Source organism: Palaemon carinicauda, chromosome 15 (genome assembly GCF_036898095.1).
Source record: "Palaemon carinicauda isolate YSFRI2023 chromosome 15, ASM3689809v2, whole genome shotgun sequence".
Lineage (NCBI taxonomy): Eukaryota > Metazoa > Arthropoda > Malacostraca > Decapoda > Palaemonidae > Palaemon > Palaemon carinicauda.
Genome location: NC_090739.1, coordinates 131,309,656 through 131,332,155, shown reverse-complemented (window position 1 = coordinate 131,332,155; position 22,500 = coordinate 131,309,656).

The window sequence follows — 22,500 nt, the reverse complement described above, 5'->3', positions numbered from 1 at the left end:
CAAGGGGCATAAAAATCATTTGGAAAACAAGGGGCATAAAATCTTTTTGGAAAACAAGGGGCATCAAAATTATTTGAAAAACAAGGGGCATAAAAATTATTTGGAAAACAAGGGGCATCAAACTGATTTGAAAACAAGGGGGTCGTCAAACTCTTTTTGAAAACAGATGAGGTTAATATTATTTTGATAACAATGGGGTCAAAATCATAGTGAAAACATGGGGGGATGTCAAAATTATTTCGAAAACACGGGAGTCAAAATAATTTTGAAAACACGGTGGTCAAAATTATTTTGAAAACACAGAAGGGTCAAGATTATTTCGAAAACACGGGGTATCAGAATTATTTTCAAAACACGGGTTGTCAAAATTATTTTGAAAAACACGGTCTCAACATTATTTTGAAAACACGGGGGACGTCAATATTATTTTTAAAACACGGGGGCCTTAAAATTATTTTGAAAACTCCGGGAGTCAAAATTATTTTGAAAACACAGAGGGCATCAATATTATTTTGAAAACACAGGATGTCAAAATTATTCTGAAAACTCTGGGAGTCAAAATTATTTAGAAAACACGGGGTCAAAATTATTGTGAAAACAAGGGGATGTCAATATTATTTTGAAAACACGGGGTGTCAAAGTTATTTTGAAAACTCGAGGAGTCAAAATTATTTTGAAAACACGGGGCATCCAAATTATTTTGAAAACAGTGTCAAAATTATTTTGAAAACAGTGTCAAAATTATTTTGAAAACATATCGTGTCAAAATTATCTTGAAAACTTGGAGTCAAAATTATTTTGAAAACTCGAGGGGTGTCAAAATTATTTTGATAACATGATGCCTCCAAACTATTTTGAAAACACGGGGCCTCTTAACTATTTTGAAAACACGGGGCCTCAAAATTATTTTGAAAACACGGGGCCTCAAAATTATTTTGAAAACACGGGGTCAAAATTATTTTAAAAACACGGAGATTCAAAATTATTAAAAGAAAAAAACACGGGATGTGGAGAGACATTGGTGTGTAATGCACGATAGCCATTTAAAAAAAAAAAAAAAAAAAAAAAAAAAAAAAAAAAAAAAAAAAAAAAAAAAAAAAAAAAAAAACACCTATTGTCATTCTGAAGTCAACTATGAATAAATAAATATTAATTACTTCTAATTAACAAAGTTATTTCACCAATTTCCCAAAAGTGACTACGATAACCCGGTATGTATAAATGAAAATAAAAATACGAACACTTAATAAAGAGCCCAATTAACAGTATATTTCCCGTTTGAACTTTTCAACATGTTAATTAGAACACAGTTATTCGCCAGCCACATGATTGATAGTTAAAATGTCACGAATCATTATACAAATTAGTCATTACTGTGGTTATGCCATAACTAGTAATCTAATTATAATTGCTCTAATCAACATATATTAACGAGGTTATGTTGAATCGAAAAAAAAAATAAATAAATAAACTGTAATATAAATGAATAGTACAAAATTATATTACAGTTTCCTTTGACTTCCAAACAGTAAATTATATAATTATAATTATATTATTATTATTATTATTATTATTATTATTATTATTATTATTATCAATTGCTAAGCTACAACCCTAGTTGGAAAAGTAGGATGCTATAAGCCCAGGCGCCCCAACAGGGAAAATAGCCCAGTGAGAAAAGGAAAGAAGGAAAGATAAAACATTTTAAGAAGAGTAACAACATTAACGAGGTTATGTTGAATCTAAAAAATTAAAAATTAAACTGTAACATAAATGAATAATACAAAATTATCTTTCAGTTTCCTTTGACTTCCAAACTGTAACTTTCATGACAGCTGTTATTGGATGCTAGAGAACAATTTGTTGTTGAATTCTACAATACAATTTACTTGACAATAGAAACGTAAATTATTATTTTTATTACTATTATTATTATTATCATTTGCTAAGCTATAACCCTAATTGGAAAAGCAGGATGCTATAAGCCCAGGGGCCCCAACAGGGAAAATAGATCAGTAAGGAAAGGAAAGAAGGAAAAAAGTAAATATTTCAAGAACAGTACCAACACTAAAATAAAAACTTCCTATATAAACTATAAAAACTGTAACAAAACAAGAGAAAGCGAAATTAGATAGAATAGTGTGCTCGAGAGTACCCTCAAGCAAGAGAACTCTAACCCAAGACAGTGGAAGTCCATGGTACAGAGGCAATGGCACTACCCAAGACTAGAGAAAAATGGTATGATTTTGGAGTGTCCATCTCCTAGAAGAGCTGCTTACCATAGCTAAAGTCTCTCGTCTACCCTTACCAAGAGGAAAGTGGCCACTGAACAATTACAGTGCAGTAGTTGACCCCTTGGGTGAAGAAGAATTGAGAAAGGATAATTGTTGTTGTAAAAGAGAGGATGCAGAATTAATTGCTCTAGGTTTAATAATTTTCATTGTTATACTTCACTGTTTTGCTATAATTATTACATATTTTTCATTTGTCTTTTCCATTCGTCGTTTCAATTTACTTTGAGACAATTTGCAAGTTTCTTCATTAATCTTTGTTGCAAAAACTCTGTCAAAATCTATCTAATTAGTCCATCTATATGAAATAAAACATATTCAGTGACCAAGTTCAGATCAATATTAAAATCGGGATGAATCGAATCCTATTTATGCATTTAGATATTAAAAAATATTTCTCAAATTGATTTCTTTAAGGTAAATTTGCATTTCAGTTGACAGATATATAAAAATACAGGAATAATACAAATAAATTGCTTATTGATAATCTTACACTGTCATTATCATGTGTTGTTGTAGGCAAAGGATATCCTAAAGAAAACTGAAGCAGTGAAAATGGTCTTTAGCATAGGGAAAACATGACAAATGAATAATAAATAATAATAATTAATAATAATAATTATAACAATAATAATAATAATGATGATGATGATAATTAAAACACTCTAAATCTACACTCAATCATAGAGTCTCCTACTCAGGAACTCTTCAAATGAACTCCTCTGCAATATGTTTTCTACCTTCCTTCCCTCTCACTTCTTTATTGTCCTCTCTCCTATTATGTCTAGGTTCACGAGGATTCCGTAGCTCTTGTATACTTTACCATTCCAAATTATCAGGGCGTGAGACTAGCCTTCCAAAATTATCAGGGAGACAGGCCTCAATAATTACCGGGGACTTAGACTAGCCATCCAAAATTATTAGGGAGACAGGCCTCCATAGTTACCGGGGACTTAGAGTAGCCTTCCAAATTTATCAGAGTTTGAGACCAAGCTTCCCAATTTATCAGAGCCTGAGACTAGCCTTTTAAAATTATCAGGGCGTGAGACCAGCCTTCCCAATTATCAGGGCCTTAGACCAGCCTTCCAATATTATCAGGGACTGAGACCAGCCTTCCCAATTATCAAGGACTACAACTAGGCCTTTTCAATTCATCAGGGCCTGAGACCAGCCTTCCAATATTATCAGGGACCGAGACCAGCCTTCCCAATTATCAGGGCCTGAGACCAGCCTTCCAATATTATCAGGGACTGAGACCAGTCTTCCCAATTATGAGGGGCTGAGACCAGCCTTCCCAATTATCAGGGACTGAGACCAGCCTTCCCAATTATCAGGGACTGAGATCAGCCTTACCAATTATCAAGGGATGCAACTAGGCCTTTTCAATTCATCAGGGTCTGAGACCAGCCTTCCCAATTATCAGGGACTGATACCAGCCTTCCCGATTACCAAGGACTGCAACTAGGCCTTTTCAACTCATCAGGGCCTGAGACCAGCCTTCCAATATTATCAGGGACTGAGACCAACCTTCCCAATTATCAGGGATTGAGACCAACCTTCCCAATTATCAGGGACTGAGACCACCCTTCCCAATTATCAGGGACTGAGACCAGCCTTCCCAATTATTAGGGACTGAGAAAAGCCTTCCCGATTACCAAGGACTGCAACTAAGCCTTTTCAACTCATCAGGGCCTGAGAACAGCCTTCCAATATTATCAGGGACTGAGACCAACCATCCCAATTATCAGGGATTGAGACCAACTTTCCCAATTATCAGGGACTGAGACCAGCCTTCCCAATTATCAAGGGATGCAACTAGGCATTTTCAATTAATCAGGTCCTGAGACCAGCCTTCCCAATTATCAGGGACTGAGACCAGCCTTCCTAATTATCAGGGATTGAGACCAACCTTCTCAATTATCAGGGACTGAGACCAGCCTTCCCAATTATCAGGGAATGAGACCAGCCTTCCCGATTATCAAGGACTGCAACTAGGCATTTTCAATCAATGAGGGCCTGAGACCAGCCTTCCAATATTATCAGGAACTGAGACCAGCCTTCCCAATTATTAGGGACTGAGAAAAGCCTTCCCGATTACCAAGGACTGCAACTAGGCCTTTTCACCTCATCAGGGCCTGACACCAGCCTTCCAATATTATCAGGGACTGAGACCAGCCTTCCAATATTATCAGGGATTGAGACCAACCTTCCCAATCATCAAGGACTGAGACCAGCCTTCCCAATTATGAGGGACTGAGACCAGCCTTCCAATATTATCAGGGACTGAGACCAGCCTTCCCAATCATAAGGGACTGAGATCAGCCTTCCCAATTATCAAGGGATGCAACTACGCATTTTCAATTTATCAGGGCCTGAGACCAGCTTTCCAATATTATCAGGGACTGAGACCAGCCTTCCAATATTATCAGGGACTGAGATCACCCTTCCCAATTATCAAGGCCTGAGACCAGCCTTCCCAATTATCAGGGAATGAGACCAGCCTTCCCGATTATCAAGGACTGCAACTAGGCATTTTCAATTAATGAGGGCCTGAGACCAGCCTTCCAATATTATCAGGAACTGAGACCAGACTTCCAATATTATCAGGGAATGACACCAGCTTTCCCAATTATTAGGGACTGAGACCAGCCTTCCCGATTACCAAGGACTGCAACTAGGCCTTTTCAACTCATCGGGGCCTGAGACCATCCTTCCAATATTATCAGGGACTGAGAATAACCTTCCCAATTATCAGGGATTGAGACCAACCTTCCCAATTATCAGGGACTGAGACCAGCCTTCCCGATTATCAAGGACTGAGACCAGCCTTCCCAATTATCAGGGACTGAGACCAGCCTTCCAATATTATCAGGGACTGAGACCAGCCTTCCCAATTATCAGGGAATAAGATCAGCTTTCCCAATTATCAAGGGATGCAACTAGTCATTTTCAATTAATCAGGCCCTGAGACCAGCCTTCCCAATTATCAGGGACTGAGATCAGCCTTCCCAATTATAAAGGGATGCAACTAGGCCTTTTCAATTCATCAGGGCATGAGACCAGCCTTCCAATATTACCAGGGACTGAGACCAGCCTTCCCAATTATCAGGGATTGAGACCAACCTTCCCAATTATCAGGGACTGAGACCAGCCTTCCCAATTATCAGGGACTAAGACCAGCCTTCCCAATTATTAGGGACTGATAAAAGCCTTCCCGATTACCAAGGACTGCAACTAGGCCTTTTCAACTCATCAGGGCCTGAGACCAGCCTTCCAATATTATCAGGGACTGAGACCAACCTTCCCAATTATCAAGGATTGAGACCAACCTTCCCAATCATCAGGGACTGAGACCAGCCTTCCTAATTATCAGGGACTGAGACCAGCCTTCCCAATTATGAGGGACTGAGACCAGCCTTCCAATATTATCAGGGACTGAGACCAGCCTTCCCAATTATCAGGGACTGAGATCACCCTTCCCAATTATCAAGGCCTGAGACCAGCCTTTCAAATTATTAGGGACTGAGACCAGCCTTTCCGATTACCAAGGACTGCAACTAGGCCTTTTCACCTCATCAGGGCCTGAGACCAGCCTTCCAATATTATCAGGGACTGAGACCAACCTTCCCAATTATCAGGGATTGAGACCAACTTTCCCAATTATCAGGGACTGAGACCAGCCTTCCCAATTATCAGGGACTGAGACCAGCCTTCCAAATTATCAGGGACTGAGACCAGCCTTCCAATATTATCAGGGACTGAGACCAGCCTTCCCAATTATCAGGGACTGAGATCAGCCTTCCCAATTATCAAGGGATGCAACTAGGAATTTTCAATTAATCAGGGCCTGAGACCAGCCTTCCCAATTATCAGGGACTGAGATCAGCCTTCCCAATTATCAAGGGATGCAACTAGGCCTTTTCAATTCATCAGGGCCTGAGACCAGCCTTCCAATATTATCAGGGACTGAGACCAGCCTTCCCAATTATCAGGGATTGAGACCAACCTTCCCAATTATCAGGGACTGAGACCAGCCTTCCAAATTATCAGGGCCTGAGACCAGCCTTCCCAATTATTAGGGACTGAGACCAGCCTTCCCGATCACCAAGGACTGCAACTAGGCCTTTTCAACTCATCAGGCCTGAGACCAGCCTTCCAATATTATCAGGGACTGAGACCAACCTTCCCAATTATCAGGGACTGAGACCAGCCTTCCCAATTATGAGGGGCTGAGACCAGCCTTCCCAATTATCAGGGACTGAGACCAGCCTTCCCAATTATCAGGGACTGAGATCAGCCTTACCAATTATCAAGGGATGCAACTAGGCCTTTTCAATTCATCAGGGTCTGAGACCAGCCTTCCCAATTATCAGGGACTGATACCAGCCTTCCCGATTACCAAGGACTGCAACTAGGCCTTTTCAACTCATCAGGGCCTGAGACCAGCCTTCCAATATTATCAGGGACTGAGACCAACCTTCCCAATTATCAGGGATTGAGACCAACCTCCCCAATTATCAGGGACTGAGACCACCCTTCCCAATTATCAGGGACTGAGACCAGCCTTCCCAATTATTAGGGACTGAGAAAAGCCTTCCCGATTACCAAGGACTGCAACTAAGCCTTTTCAACTCATCAGGGCCTGAGAACAGCCTTCCAATATTATCAGGGACTGAGACCAACCTTCCCAATTATCAGGGATTGAGACCAACTTTCCCAATTATCAGGGACTGAGACCAGCCATCCCAATTATCAAGGGATGCAACTAGGCATTTTCAATTAATCAGGGCCTGAGACCAGCCTTCCCAATTATCAGGGACTGAGACCAGCCTTCCTAATTATCAGGGATTGAGACCAACCTTCCCAATTATCAGGGACTGAGACCAGCCTTCCCAATAATCAAGGAATGAGATCAGCCTTCCCGATTATCAAGGACTGCAACAAGGCATTTTCAATTAATGAGGGCCTGAGACCAGCCTTCCAATATTATCAGGAACTGAGACCAGCCTTCCCGATTATTAGGGACTGAGAAAAGCCTTCCCGATTACCAAGGACTGCAACTAGGCCTTTTCACCTCATCAGGGCCTGACACCAGCCTTCCAATATTATCAGGGACTGAGACCAGCCTTCCAATATTATCAGGGATTGAGACCAACCTTCCCAATCATCAGGGACTGAGACCAGCCTTCCCAATTATGAGGGACTGAGACCAGCCTTCCAATATTATCAGGGACTGAGACCAGCCTTCCCAATCATAAGGGACTGAGATCAGCCTTCCCAATTATCAAGGGATGCAACTACGCATTTTCAATTAATCAGGGCCTGAGACCAGCCTTCCAATATTATCAGGGACTGAGACCAGCCTTCCAATATTATCAGTGACTGAGATCACCCTTCCCAATTATCAAGGCCTGAGACCAGCCTTCCCAATTATCAGGGAATGAGACCAGCCTTCCCGATTATCAAGGACTGCAACTAGGCATTTTCAATTAATGAGGGCCTGAGACCAGCCTTCCAATATTATCAGGAACTGAGACCAAACTTCCAATATTATCAGGGAATGACACCAGCCTTCCCAATTATTAGGGACTGAGACCAGCCTTCCCGATTACCAAGGACTGCAACTAGGCCTTTTCAACTCATCGGGGCCTGAGACCATCCTTCCAATATTATCAGGGACTGAGACCAACCTTCCCAATTATCAGGGATTGAGACCAACCTTCCCAATTATCAGGGACTGAGACCAGCCTTCCCGATTATCAAGGACTGATACCAGCCTTCCCAATTATCAGGGACTGAGACCAGCCTTCCAATATTATCAGGGACTGAGACCAGCCTTCCCAATTATCAGGGAATAAGATCAGCTTTCCTAATTATCAAGGGATGCAACTAGTCATTTTCAATTAATCAGGGCCTGAGACCAGCCTTCCCAATTATCAGGGACTGAGATCAGCCTTCCCAATTATCAAGGGATGCAACTAGGCCTTTTCAATTCATCAGGGCATGAGACCAGCCTTCCAATATTACCAGGGACTGAGACCAGCCTTCCCAATTATCAGGAATTGAGACCAACCTTCCCAATTATCAGGGACTGAGACCAGCCTTCCCAATTATCAGGGACTAAGACCAGCCTTCCCAATTATTAGGGACTGAGAAAAGCCTTCCCGATTACCAAGGACTGCAACTAGGCCTTTTCAACTCATCAGGGCCTGAGACCAGCCTTCCAATATTATCAGGGACTGAGACCAACCTTCCCAATTATCAGGGATTGAGACCAACCTTCCCAATCATCAGGGACTGAGACCAGCCTTCCTAATTATCAGGGACTGAGACCAGCCTTCCCAATTATCAGGGACTGAGACCAGCCTTCCAATATTATCAGGGACTGAGACCAGCCTTCCCAATTATCAGGGACTGAGATCACCCTTCCCAATTATCAAGGGATGCAACAAGGCATTTTCAATTAATCAGGGCCTGAGACCAGCCTTCCAATATTATCAGGGACTGAGACCAGCCTTCCAATATTATTAGGGACTGAGACCAGCCTTCCCAATTATCAAGGCCTGAGACCAGCCTTCCAAATTATTAGGGACTGAGACCAGCCTTTCCGATTACCAAGGACTGCAACTAGGCCTTTTCAACTCATCAGGGCCTGAGACCAGCCTTCCAATATTATCAGGGACTGAGACCAACCTTCCCAATTATCAGGGATTGAGACCAACTTTCCCAATTATCAGGGACTGAGACCAGCCTTCCTAATTATCAGGGACTGAGACCAGCCTTCCAATATTATCAGGGACTGAGACCAGCCTTCCCAATTATCAGGGACTGAGATCAGCCTTCCCAATTATCAAGGGATGCAACTAGGCATTTTCAATTAATCAGGGCCTGAGACCAGCCTTCCCAATTATAAGGGACTGAGATCAGCCTTCCCAATTATCAAGGGATGCAACTAGGCCTTTTCAATTCATCAGGCCCTGAGACCAGCCTTCCAATATTATCAGGGACTGAGACCAGCCTTCCCAATTATCAGGGATTGAGACCAACCTTCCCAATTATCAGGGACTGAGACCAGCCTTCCCAATTATCAGGGCCTGAGACCAGCCTTCCCAATTATTAGGGACTGAGACCAGCCTTCCCGATTACCAAGGACTGCAACTAGGCCTTTTCAACTCATCAGGCCTGAGACCAGCCTTCCAATATTATCAGGGACTGAGACCAACCTTCCCAATTATCAGGGATTGAGACCAACCTTCCCAATCATCAGGGACTGAGACCAGCCTTCCCAATTATCAGAGACTGAGACCAGCCTTCCCAATTATCAGAGACTGAGACCAGCCTTCCCAATTATCAGGGACTGAGACCAGCCTTCCAATATTATCAGGGACTGAGACCAGCCTTCCCAATTATAAGGGACTGAGATCAGCCTTCCCAATTATCAAGGGATGGAACTAGGCATTTTCAATTAATCAGGGCCTGAGACCAGCCTTCCCAATTATCAGGGACTGAGATCAGCCTTCCAATATTATCAGGAACTGAGACCAGCCTTCCAATATTATCAGGGAATGAGACCAGCCTTCCCAATTATCAGGGACTGAGATCAGCCTTCCAATATTATCAGGTACTGAGACCAGCCTTCCAATATTATCAGGGAATGAGACCAGCCTTCCCAATTATTAGGGACTGAGACCAGCCTTCCAATATTATCAGGAACTGAGGCCAGCCTTCCAATATTATCAGGGAATGAAACCAGCCTTCCCAATTATTAGGGACTGAGACCAGCCTTCCAATATTATCAGGAACTGAGACCAGACTTCCAATATTATCAGGGAATGAGACCAGCCTTCCCAATTATTAGGGACTGAGACCAGCCTTCCTGATTACCAAGGACTGCAACTAGGCCTTTTCAACTCATCGGGGCCTGAGACCAGCGTTCCAATATTATCAGGGACTGAGACCAACCTTCCCAATTATCAGGGATTGAGACCAACCTTCCCAATTATCAGGGACTGAGACCAGCCTTCCCAATTATCAGGGACTGAGACCAGCCTTCCCAATTATCAGGGACTGAGACCAGCCTTCCAATATTATCAGGGACTGAGACCAGCCTTCCCAATTATCAGGGACTGAGATCAGCCTTCCCAATTATCAAAGGATGCAACTAGGCATTTTCAATTAATCAGGGCCTGAGACCAGCCTTCCCAATTATCAGGGACTGAGATCAGCCTTCCCAATTATCAAGGGATGCAACTAAGCCTTTTCAATTCATCAGGGCCTGAGACCAGCCTTCCAATATTATCAGGGACTGAGACCAGCCTTCCCAATTATCAGGGATTGAGACCAACCTTCCCAATTATCAGGGACTGAGACCAGCCTTCCCAATTATCAAGGAGTGAGACCAGCCTTCCCAATTATTAGGGACTGAGAAAAGCCTTCCCGATTACCAAGGACTGCAACTAGGCCTTTTCACCTCATCAGGGCCTGAGACCAGCCTTCCAATATTATCAGGGACTGAGACCAACCTTCCCAATTATCAGGGATTGAGACCAGCCTTCCCAATTATCAGGGACTGAGACCAGCCTTCCCAATTATCAGGGACTGAGACCAGCCTTCCAATATTATCAGGGACTGAGACCAGCCTTCCCAATTATCAGGGACTGAGATCAGCCTTCCCAATTATCAAGGGATGCAACTAGGCCTTTTCAATTAATCAGGGCCTGAGACCAGCCTTCCAATATTATCAGGTACTGAGACCAGGCTTCCAATATTATCAGGGACTGAGACCAGCCTTCCCAATTATCAAGGCCTGAGACCAGCCTTCCCAATTATCAGGGAATGAGACCAGCCTTCCCGATTATCAAGGACTGCAACTAGGCATTTTCAATTAATCAGGGCCTGAGACCTGCCTTCCAATATTATCAGGGACTGAGACCAGCTTTCCAAATTATCAGGGACTGAGACCAGCCTTCCCAATTATCAAGGACTGCAACTATGCCTTTTCAATTCATCAGAGCCTGAGACCAGCCTTCCAAATTATCAGAGACTGAGACCAACATTCCCAATTATTACGGACTGAGACAAGCCTTCCCAATTATCAAGGACTGCAACTAGGCCTTTTCAATTCATCAGGGCCTGAGACCAGCCTTCCCAATTATCAGGGACTGAGACCAGCCTTCCTGATTACCAAGGACTGCAACTAGGCCTTTTCAATTCATCAGGGCCTGAGACCAGCCTTCCCAATTATCAGGGACTGGTACCAGCATAGGTTTGGAAACAGACCCATCAAGAACAATATTGCATCATAATAAAAAGAGAATTGTCGATACACCCAGCTACACAATAACCGGCCTCAACAAACAATTGGTCCTTGTGAAACTATGACGGAGATTCCAAGACGAGTTGAATCCGTTTCTCGTTAACGACAGCTGCTCCTAGAGTTAATTTTTTTCCTCTGTTTAAACATGAATGACTGAGAAGTTACTCAACGTAAAAATAAAAACAAAAAATCAAGGCAGGTAATTAAAACGCTTGCAAGCAGCCAAATTGTTTCAAAAGCCTCCTTAATACTGACTGGGCTGTGCCTTTAAGCGCATTTTCTCTCCGGCTTAAAATCCTACACAAGTCTTGAGTTTGCTAAAGGGTAAATTAAATATTCTTTTGTGAATGAGTTGGGGGCAGAAAAAGCATTCTGTCCATGAGTCTGTGTAGACTGAATGTTCTTCTGAAGAATATTCTGATTAAATGAAGCTTTCGTTTGTTAACAGTCTTTGTAGGTCAAACACTTTTCTTCAATGAGTGTGGGAAGATTAAACGTTCTTTTTTCGATGAGTCTGAGTAAATCAAGCATTTTTTTTTTTTCGATGATGAGTCGGACTAAATCAAATGTTCTTTTTTATGAGTCAGGGTACCCCAAAACTTTTTTTTATCAGACTGGGTATAACAACACGTTTTTTTTTTTGGATCAGTCAGGGAAGATCCAAACGGTTTCTTCGATCAGTCTGGGAAGATCAAAACTTTTTTTTTCGATCAGTCTGGGAAGATCAAAACTTTTTTTTCGATCAGACTGGGTATAACAACACGTTTTTTTCGATTAGACTGGGTATAACAACACGTTTTTTTCGATCAATCTGGATAGATCAAACGTTCTCATGTTAACAGATGTTTTGATGATGAGTCTCGATAGATCAAGCTTTCTTTAGTTGAAGAGTCTCGTTTTTCGGTGACTCTGGCTATGCAAGAAGTTTTTTCTCTTTTTTTTTTTTCTATAATGAGTCTTAGTGAATCAAACTTTTTGTCGAAGTCTGTGTAAATCATAAGTTCTTTTTAGACGAGTGTTCTTTGGCCTCAGAGTTTCGATAGATCATTCTTATTTTCCGGCGAGTCTGCGTATACCAATAGTCCTTTTGTCGATGATTCTGGGTAAAATAAATGTTTTGTCGATGTGTCTGGGTAAATCGAAATTTATTTTCTCGAAGACTTTTTTTTATATTAAACTACATTTTATTTAACCCATCTTCTTTTGACTTTTCTTTTTAATTGAAGCAGATATGGAAAGTAAATGAGTGTTGGTTCGTTTCGCAGGAATGTACGTCTATAGATAACAAGAAAAAGTAAACATAACATCACTCTAAAAAGAAACAATAATAATAACAGTAATAATAATAATATAATAATAATAATAATAATAACAACAATAATAATAATAATAATAAATAATCTTTTTCTATTCTCGCATTTAATCATTTTCTGAATTATCATAACATGATAAATTTACAACCAACAACAACAACAACAAAAATAACAATAATAATAATAATAATAATAATAATAATAATAATAATAATAATAAGCAATCTTATTCTATTAACGAATTTATTCATTTTCTGAATTATCATAATATGAATTACTTTCATCATAATTTAGAGTGCAAACGACCATGAATTTAACAACATAAAAATAAGAATTACAAAAACAGAGATAAAAATATAATAAGAATAATGCAACAACACATAAAAAAAAATTTGATCTGTTACAACGCGGTGCCATATAGTTCGAAAAAGCACATAAAGAAAAAAAAAATAAAATAAATAAATAAATTTGCTACAATTTCTTTTTAACTTGTGACATTGGCGTTTTTATAGATAGGCCTACAGTGCATTCAGCTTGTACATGAAATTATTTTTCGTTTCAAAAGCCTTCAAAAATACTGTCTGTCGATAACCCAGTACCATTAAAATAATAAATTTAATCTTGTCCCCTGTGAATATAACGTTAAAAGAATGAAATTAGCTTCAAAGGAATTTATAATGAAATAAATCCATCGAGGTGAAGTTCGTTACAGGTGGTCATTTTCAAAATAATTTATCGGTTATAGATAAGCCTTTATCTTGCTCCAAATAATGTAAATTAACGTTGTTCACAGAAACTAATTGGCCTTATATATTGCCACCGATAATTGCTTAATTATTTAGGTGTTTAATTATTCAACATCTTGTCTATTATTTCAATCAAAAGTCCATTCTTTATATGCCCATTTTATTTTCACTGAGTATGACCCTTGTCTGGTGTTTATCTAAATTTTTATTTTCTTATAATTTCAAAATACAATAATAAAGAGACAATAACGAAGAAAATATTAATCTATGTCTTCCCAACATCAGAATTAGAAACTCGATTCCAAAATCAAAATATTGTGGATATATAATAAAATATTAATCCATGTCTTCCCAACCCCAAAATTAGGAACTCGATTCCAAAATCAAAATCTTGGGGATATATAATAAAATATTAATCCATGTCTTCCCAACCCCAAAATTAGGAACTCGATTCCAAAATCAAAATCTTGGGGATATATAATAAAATATTAATCCATGTCTTCCCAACCCCAAAATTAGGAACTCGATTCCAAAATCAAAATATTGTGGATATATAATAAAATATTAATCCATGTCTTCCCAACCCCAAAATTAGGAACTCGATTCCAAAATCAAAATCTTGGGGATATATAATAAAATATTAATCCATGTCTTCCCAACCCCAAAATTAGGAACTCGATTCCAAAATCAAAATATTGTGGATATATAATAAAATTTTAATCCATGTCTTCCCAACCCCAAAATTAGGAACTCGATTCCAAAATCAAAATCTTGGGGATATATAATAAAATATTAATCCATGTCTTCCCAACCCCAAAATTAGGAACTCGATTCCAAAATCAAAATCTTGGGGATATATAATAAAATATTAATCCATGTCTTCCCAACCCCAAAATTAGGAACTCGATTCCAAAATCAAAATCTTGGGGATATATAATAAAATATTAATCCATGTCTTCCCAACCCCAAAATTAGGAACTCGATTCCAAAATCAAAATCTTGGGGATATATAATAAAATATTAATCCATGTCTTCCCAACCCCAAAATTAGGAACTCGATTCCTAAATCAAAATCTTGGGGATATATAATAAAATATTAATCCATGTCTTCCCAACCCCAAAATTAGGAACTCGATTCCTAAATCAAAATCTTGGGGATATATAATAAAATATTAATCCATGTCTTCCCAACCCCAAAATTAGGAACTCAATTCCAAAATCAAAATATTGTGGATATATAATAAAATATTAATCCATGTCTTCCCAACCCCAAAATTAGGAACTCGATTCCAAAATCAAAATATTGTGGATATATAATAAAATATTAATCTATGTCTTCCCAACATCAGAATTAGAAACTCGATTCCAAAATCAAAATATTGTGGATATATAATAAAATATTAATCCATGTCTTCCCAACCCCAAAATTAGGAACTCGATTCCAAAATCAAAATCTTGGGGATATATAATAAAATATTAATCCATGTCTTCAAAATCTTGGGGATATATAATAAAATATTAATCCATGTCTTCCCAACCCCAAAATTAGGAACTCGATTCCAAAATCAAAATCTTGGGGATATATAATAAAATATTAATCCATGTCTTCCCAACCCCAAAATTAGGAACTCGATTCCAAAATCAAAATATTGTGGATATATAATAAAATATTAATCTATGTCTTCCCAACCCCAAAATTAGGAACTCGATTCCAAAATCAAAATCTTGGGGATATATAATAAAATATTAATCCATGTCTTCCCAACCCCAAAATTAGGAACTCGATTCCAAAATCAAAATCTTGGGGATATATAATAAAATATTAATCCATGTCTTCCCAACCCCAAAATTAGGAACTCGATTCCAAAATCAAAATCTTGGGGATATATAATAAAATATTAATCCATGTCTTCCCAACCCCAAAATTAGGAACTCGATTCCAAAATCAAAATCTTGGGGATATATAATAAAATATTAATCCATGTCTTCCCAACCCCAAAATTAGGAACTCGATTCCAAAATCAAAATCTTGGGGATATATAATAAAATATTAATCCATGTCTTCCCAACCCCAAAATTAGGAACTCGATTCCAAAATCAAAATCTTGGGGATATATAATAAAATATTAATCCATGTCTTCCCAACCCCAAAATTAGGAACTCGATTCCAAAATCAAAATCTTGGGGATATATAATAAAATATTAATCCATGTCTTCCCAACCCCAAAATTAGGAACTCGATTCCTAAATCAAAATCTTGGGGATATATAATAAAATATTAATCCATGTCTTCCCAACCCCAAAATTAGGAACTCGATTCCTAAATCAAAATCTTGGGGATATATAATAAAATATTAATCCATGTCTTCCCAACCCCAAAATTAGGAACTCGATTCCAAAATCAAAATCTTGGGGATATATAATAAAATATTAATCCATGTCTTCCCAACCCCAAAATTAGGAACTCGATTCCAAAATCAAAATCTTGGGGATATATAATAAAATATTAATCCATGTCTTCCCAACCCCAAAATTAGGAACTCGATTCCAAAATCAAAATCTTGGGGATATATAATAAAATATTAATCCATGTCTTCCCAACCCCAAAATTAGTGAACTCGATTCCAAAATCAAAATATTGTGGATATATAATAAAATATTAATCCATGTCTTCCCAACCCCAAAATTAGTGAACTCGATTCCAAAATCAAAATATTGTGGATATATAATAAAATATTAATCCATGTCTTCCCAACCCCAAAATTAGGAACTCGATTCCAAAATCAAAATCTTAGGGATATATAATAAAATATTAATCCATGTCTTCCCAACCCCAAAATTAGGAACTCGATTCCAAAATCAAAATCTTGGGGATATATAATAAAATATTAATCCATGTCTTCCCAACCCCAAAATTAGGAACTCGATTCCAAAATCAAAATCTTGGGGATATATAATAAAATATTAATCCATGTCTTCCCAACCCCAAAATTAGGAACTCGATTCCAAAATCAAAATCTTGGGGATATATAATAAAATATTAATCCATGTCTTCCCAACCCCAAAATTAGGAACTCGATTCCAAAATCAAAATCTTGGGGATATATAATAAAATATTAATCCATGTCTTCCCAACCCCAAAATTAGGAACTCGATTCCAAAATCAAAATATTGGGGATATATAATAAAATATTAATCTATGTCTTCCCAACATCAGAATTAGAAACTCGATTCCAAAATCAAAATATTGGGGATATATAATAAAATATTAATCCATGTCTTCCCAACCCCAAAATTAGGAACTCGATTCCAAAATCAAAATCTTGGGGATATATAATAAAATATTAATCCATGTCTTCCCAACCCCAAAATTAGGAACTCGATTCCAAAATCAAAATCTTGGGGATATATAATAAAATATTAATCCATGTCTTCCCAACCCCAAAATTAGGAACTCGATTCCAAAATCAAAATCTTGGGGATATATAATAAAATATTAATCCATGTCTTCCCAACCCCAAAATTGGGAACTCGATTCCAAAATCAAAATATTGTGGATATATAATAAAATATTAATCCATGTCTTCCCAACCCCAAAATTGGGAACTCGATTCCAATATCAAAATATTGTGGATATATAATAAAATATTAATCCATGTCTTCCCAACCCCAAAATTAGGAACTCGATTCCAAAATCAAAATCTTGGGGATATATAATAAAATATTAATCCATGTCTTCCCAACCCCAAAATTTGGAACTCGATTCCAAAATCAAAATCTTGGGGATATATAATAAAATATTAATCCATGTCTTCCCAACCCCAAAATTTGGAACTCAATTCCAAAATCAAAATCTTGGGGATATATAATAAAATATTAATCCATGTCTTCCCAACCCCAAAATTAGGAACTCAATTCCAAAATCAAAATATTGTGGATATATAATAAAATATTAATCTATGTCTTCCCAACATCAGAATTAGAAACTCAATTCCAAAATCCAAATCTTGGGGATTTATAATAAAATATTAATCCATGTCTTCCCAACCCCAAAATTAGGAACTCGATTCCAAAATCAAAATCTTGGGGATTTATAATAAAATATTAATCCATGTCTTCCCAACCCCAAAATTAGGAACTCGATTCCAAAATCAAAATATTGTGGATATATAATAAAATATTAATCCATGTCTTCCCAACCCCAAAATTAGGAACTCGATTCCAAAATCAAAATCTTAGGGATATATAATAAAATATTAATCCATGTCTTCCCAACCCCAAAATTAGGAACTCGATTCCAAAATCAAAATCTTAGGGATATATAATAAAATATTAATCCATGTCTTCCCAACCCCAAAATTAGGAACTCGATTCCAAAATCAAAATCTTGGGGATATATAATAAAATATTAATCCATGTCTTCCCAACCCCAAAATTAGGAACTCGATTCCAAAATCAAAATCTTGGGGATATATAATAAAATATTAATCCATGTCTTCCCAACCCCAAAATTAGGAACTCGATTCCAAAATCAAAATCTTGGGGATATATAATAAAATATTAATCCATGTCTTCCCAACCCCAAAATTAGGAACTCGATTCCAAAATCAAAATCTTGGGGATATATAATAAAATATTAATCCATGTCTTCCCAACCCCAAAATTAGGAACTCGATTCCAAAACCAAAATATTGTGGATATATAATAAAATATTAATCTATGTCTTCCCAACATCAGAATTAGAAACTCGATTCCAAAATCAAAATCTTGGGGATATATAATAAAATATTAATCCATGTCTTCCCAACCCCAAAATTAGGAACTCGATTCCAAAATCAAAATCTTGGGGATATATAATAAAATATTAATCCATGTCTTCCCAACCCCAAAATTAGGAACTCGATTCCAAAATCAAAATCTTGGGGATATATAATAAAATATTAATCCATGTCTTCCCAACCCCAAAATTAGGAACTCGATTCCAAAATCAAAATCTTGGGGATATATAATAAAATATTAATCCATGTCTTCCCAACCCCAAAATTAGGAACTCGATTCCAAAATCAAAATCTTGGGGATATATAATAAAATATTAATCCATGTCTTCCCAACCCCAAAATTAGGAACTCGATTCCAAAATCAAAATATTGTGGATATATAATAAAATATTAATCCATGTCTTCCCAACCCCAAAATTAGGAACTCGATTCCAAAATCAAAATCTTGTGGATATATAATAAAATATTAATCCATGTCTTCCCAACCCCAAAATTAGGAACTCGATTCCAAAATCAAAATCTTGTGGATATATAATAAAATATTAATCCATGTCTTCCCAACCCCAAAATTAGGAACTCGATTCCAAAATCAAAATCTTGTGGATATATAATAAAATATTAATCCATGTCTTCCCAACCCCAAAATTAGGAACTCGATTCCAAAATCAAAATATTGTGGATATATAATAAAATATTAATCCATGTCTTCCCAACCCCAAAATTAGGAACTCGATTCCAAAATCAAAATCTTGTGGATATATAATAAAATATTAATCCATGTCTTCCCAACCCCAGAATTAGAAACTCGATTTCAAAATCAAAATCTTGGGGATATATAATTCGGTCAATTACAGACCATTCGCAATACGAGTCTAACTTATAACTTAATATACTTCACTGACAAACACGGTAGGGAGGGGGGGGGGAAACTGACCTAATATCGGGGTAATTCGCAGCCATTGTCTGTTCCCCTTGGTCTTATGTGGGCCGCTGATCATGCTTGTGTATATGTTTGGTCTCAATTAAACTATGAAATAGCACAACAATCTGTCCCTTGCATCTAACCAAGCTAAGATGACTAGATTCTCTACCACCCGTGTGTCAAACGATCGTACATAGTAACGACATTTCTCTTTTTGTATCTATTATCCTTTGTATCTTCGCTCTCCCCTCGCACTGACAGCAACTTCCATCAACCTGTCTGACTATTTCTCATTGTTAACTGTTAACAGAACCGGTTGCCGGTTGGACAAGAAATAGCATGTGGTATTTTGTGACCTTCTTGCCGGGACCTAGTGTGTATATACACTCGATGTGTCTATAATAAAGTACTCAGTTGAATTCATCCCGCTTTTGAGTCACAGCCTACACTTGGCTCGTCACACTTCTACCGAATCTTTTTCCAAAGACACTCCAAAATCAAACCATCATTCTCTAGTCATGGGTAGTGCCATAGCCTCTGTACCAAGGTCTTCCACTGTCTTGGGTTAGAGATCTCTTGCTTGAGGGTACACTCGGCACACTGTTCTATCTAGTTTCTCTTCCTCTTGTTTTGTTAAAGTTTTTATAGATTATACAGAAAATATTTATTTTGATGTTACTATTCTTAAAATATTTTATTTTTCCTTGTTTCCTTTCCTCACTGGGCTATTTTCCCTGTTGGGGCCGCTGGGCTTATAGCATCCTGCTTTTCCAACTAGGGTTGTAGCTTAGCATTTAATAATAATAATAATAATAATAATAATGTAAATCGCTAAGAATATCTCCGGATAAGAAAAATAAAACCAGTCAAGCTGATAAGGACGATTCATAATGGAGCTTATTTTGGCCGAGTCCTTGGTATTCATCTAAATGAAAATGGGTTGCATTTATCAAATTTATTAATTTAAGCCATAATAGATTGGATCCTTCTCTCTGGTTACGGTCCATTTTCCCTTTGCCTACACACTTACACATCGAATAGTCTGGCATATTCTTTATATATTCTCCTCTGTCCTCATACACCTGACAACACAGAGATTACCAAACAATTCTTCTTACTGCACTGTGGCCACTTTCGTCTTTGTTAGGGTAGAAGAGACTCTTTCGCTATGTTAAGCAGCTTTTCTAGGAGAAGGACACTCCAAAATCAAACCATTGTTCTCTAATCTTGTGTAGTGCCATAGCCTCTGTACCATAGTGTTCCATTGTCTTGGGTTAGAGTTTTCTTGCTTGAGGGTACACTCGGGCACACTGTTCTATATTATATCTTATTTCTCTTCCTCTTGTTTTATTGGAGTTTTTATAGTTTATAAAGTGATACTTATCTTGATATTGTTGCTCTACTTAAGATATTTTATTTTTCCTTGTTTCCTTTCCTCACTGAGCTATTTCCCCTGTTGGAGCCCCTGGGCTTATAACATCCTGCTTTTCCAACCAGGGTTGTGGCTTAGCAAGTAGTAATAATAATAATAATAATAATAATAATAATAATAATAATAATAATAATAATAATAATAATAATAATAGCCTGGCTTTGAGCCCTAGGGGGCCATTTAACACGACGGTGCTTCTAGAGAAAACCCAATATCAGCACTATGAAGTAAAAATTAAAAGAGGTTACACAGCAAGATGGTAAAAGAAGTAGCGGGCTGCCATTGTACAGTATAAGTTTCGCTGAAATGCTGTAACTAAATTTCAGTAAGACGTCAGTCATAATTCAAGAGCATACCCCAGCCATTACTTCTCTTTCAAAGTCACATTAAAAAAAATTCTGACGTATGAAGTATTAAATCATAGATCCTAGGCATGTGATATTTTCCTTATAAGTATGCTATAATACACTAATCATATTTGCGTAACTTTTATGTGACCTATTTGCGTGCGTACATTATTTGCGTAACTTTTATGTGACCTATTTGCGTGCGTACGTTATTTGCGAATTCATCTGCGTAACTTTTATGTGACCTAATTGCGTGCGTACGTTATTTGCGTATTCATTTGTGTAACTTTTATGTGACCTAATTGCGTGCGTACGTTATTTGCGTATTCATCTGCGTAACTTTTATGAGACCTAATTGCGTGCGTACGTTATTTGCGTATTCATCTGCGTAACTTTTATGAGACCTAATTGCGTGCGTACGTTATTTGCGTATCCATCTGCGTAACTTTTATGTGACCTAATTGCGTGCGTACGTTATTTGCGTATTCATCTGCGTAACTTTTATGTGACCTAATTGCGTGCGTACGTTATTTGCGTATTCATCTGCGTAACTTTTATGTGACCTAATTGCGTGCGTACGTTATTTGCGTATTCATCTGCGTAACTTTTATGAGACCTAATTGCGTGCGCACGTTATTTGCGTATCCATTTGCGTAACTTTTATGTGACCTAATTGCGTGCGCACGTTATTTGCGTATCCATTTGCGTAACTTTTATGTGACCTAATTGCGTGCGCACGTTATTTGCGTATCCATTTGCGTAACTTTTATGTGACCTAATTGCGTGCGCACGTTATTTGCGTATCCATTTGCGTAACTTTTATGTGACCTAATTGCGTGCGCACGTTATTTGCGTATCCATTTGCGTAACTTTTATGTGACCTAATTGCGTGCGCACGTTATTTGCGTATTCATCTGCGTAACTTTTATGAGACCTAATTGCGTGCGCACGTTATTTGCGTATCCATCTGCGTAACTTTTATGAGACCTAATTGCGTGCGTACGTTATTTGCGTATTCATCTGCGTAACTTTTATGTGACCTAATTGCGTGCGTACGTTATTTGCGTATTCATCTGCGTAACTTTTATGTGACCTAATTGCGTGCGTACGTTATTTGCGTATTCATCTGCGTAACTTTTATGAGACCTAATTGCGTGCGTACGTTATTTGCGTATTCATCTGCGTAACTTTTATGAGACCTAATTGCGTGCGTACGTTATGAGCGTATCCATTTGCGTAACTTTTATGTGACCTAATTGCGTGCGCACGTTATTTGCGTATTCATTTGCGTAACTTTTATGTGACCTAATTGCGTGCGCACGTTATTTGCGTATCCATTTGCGTAACTTTTATGT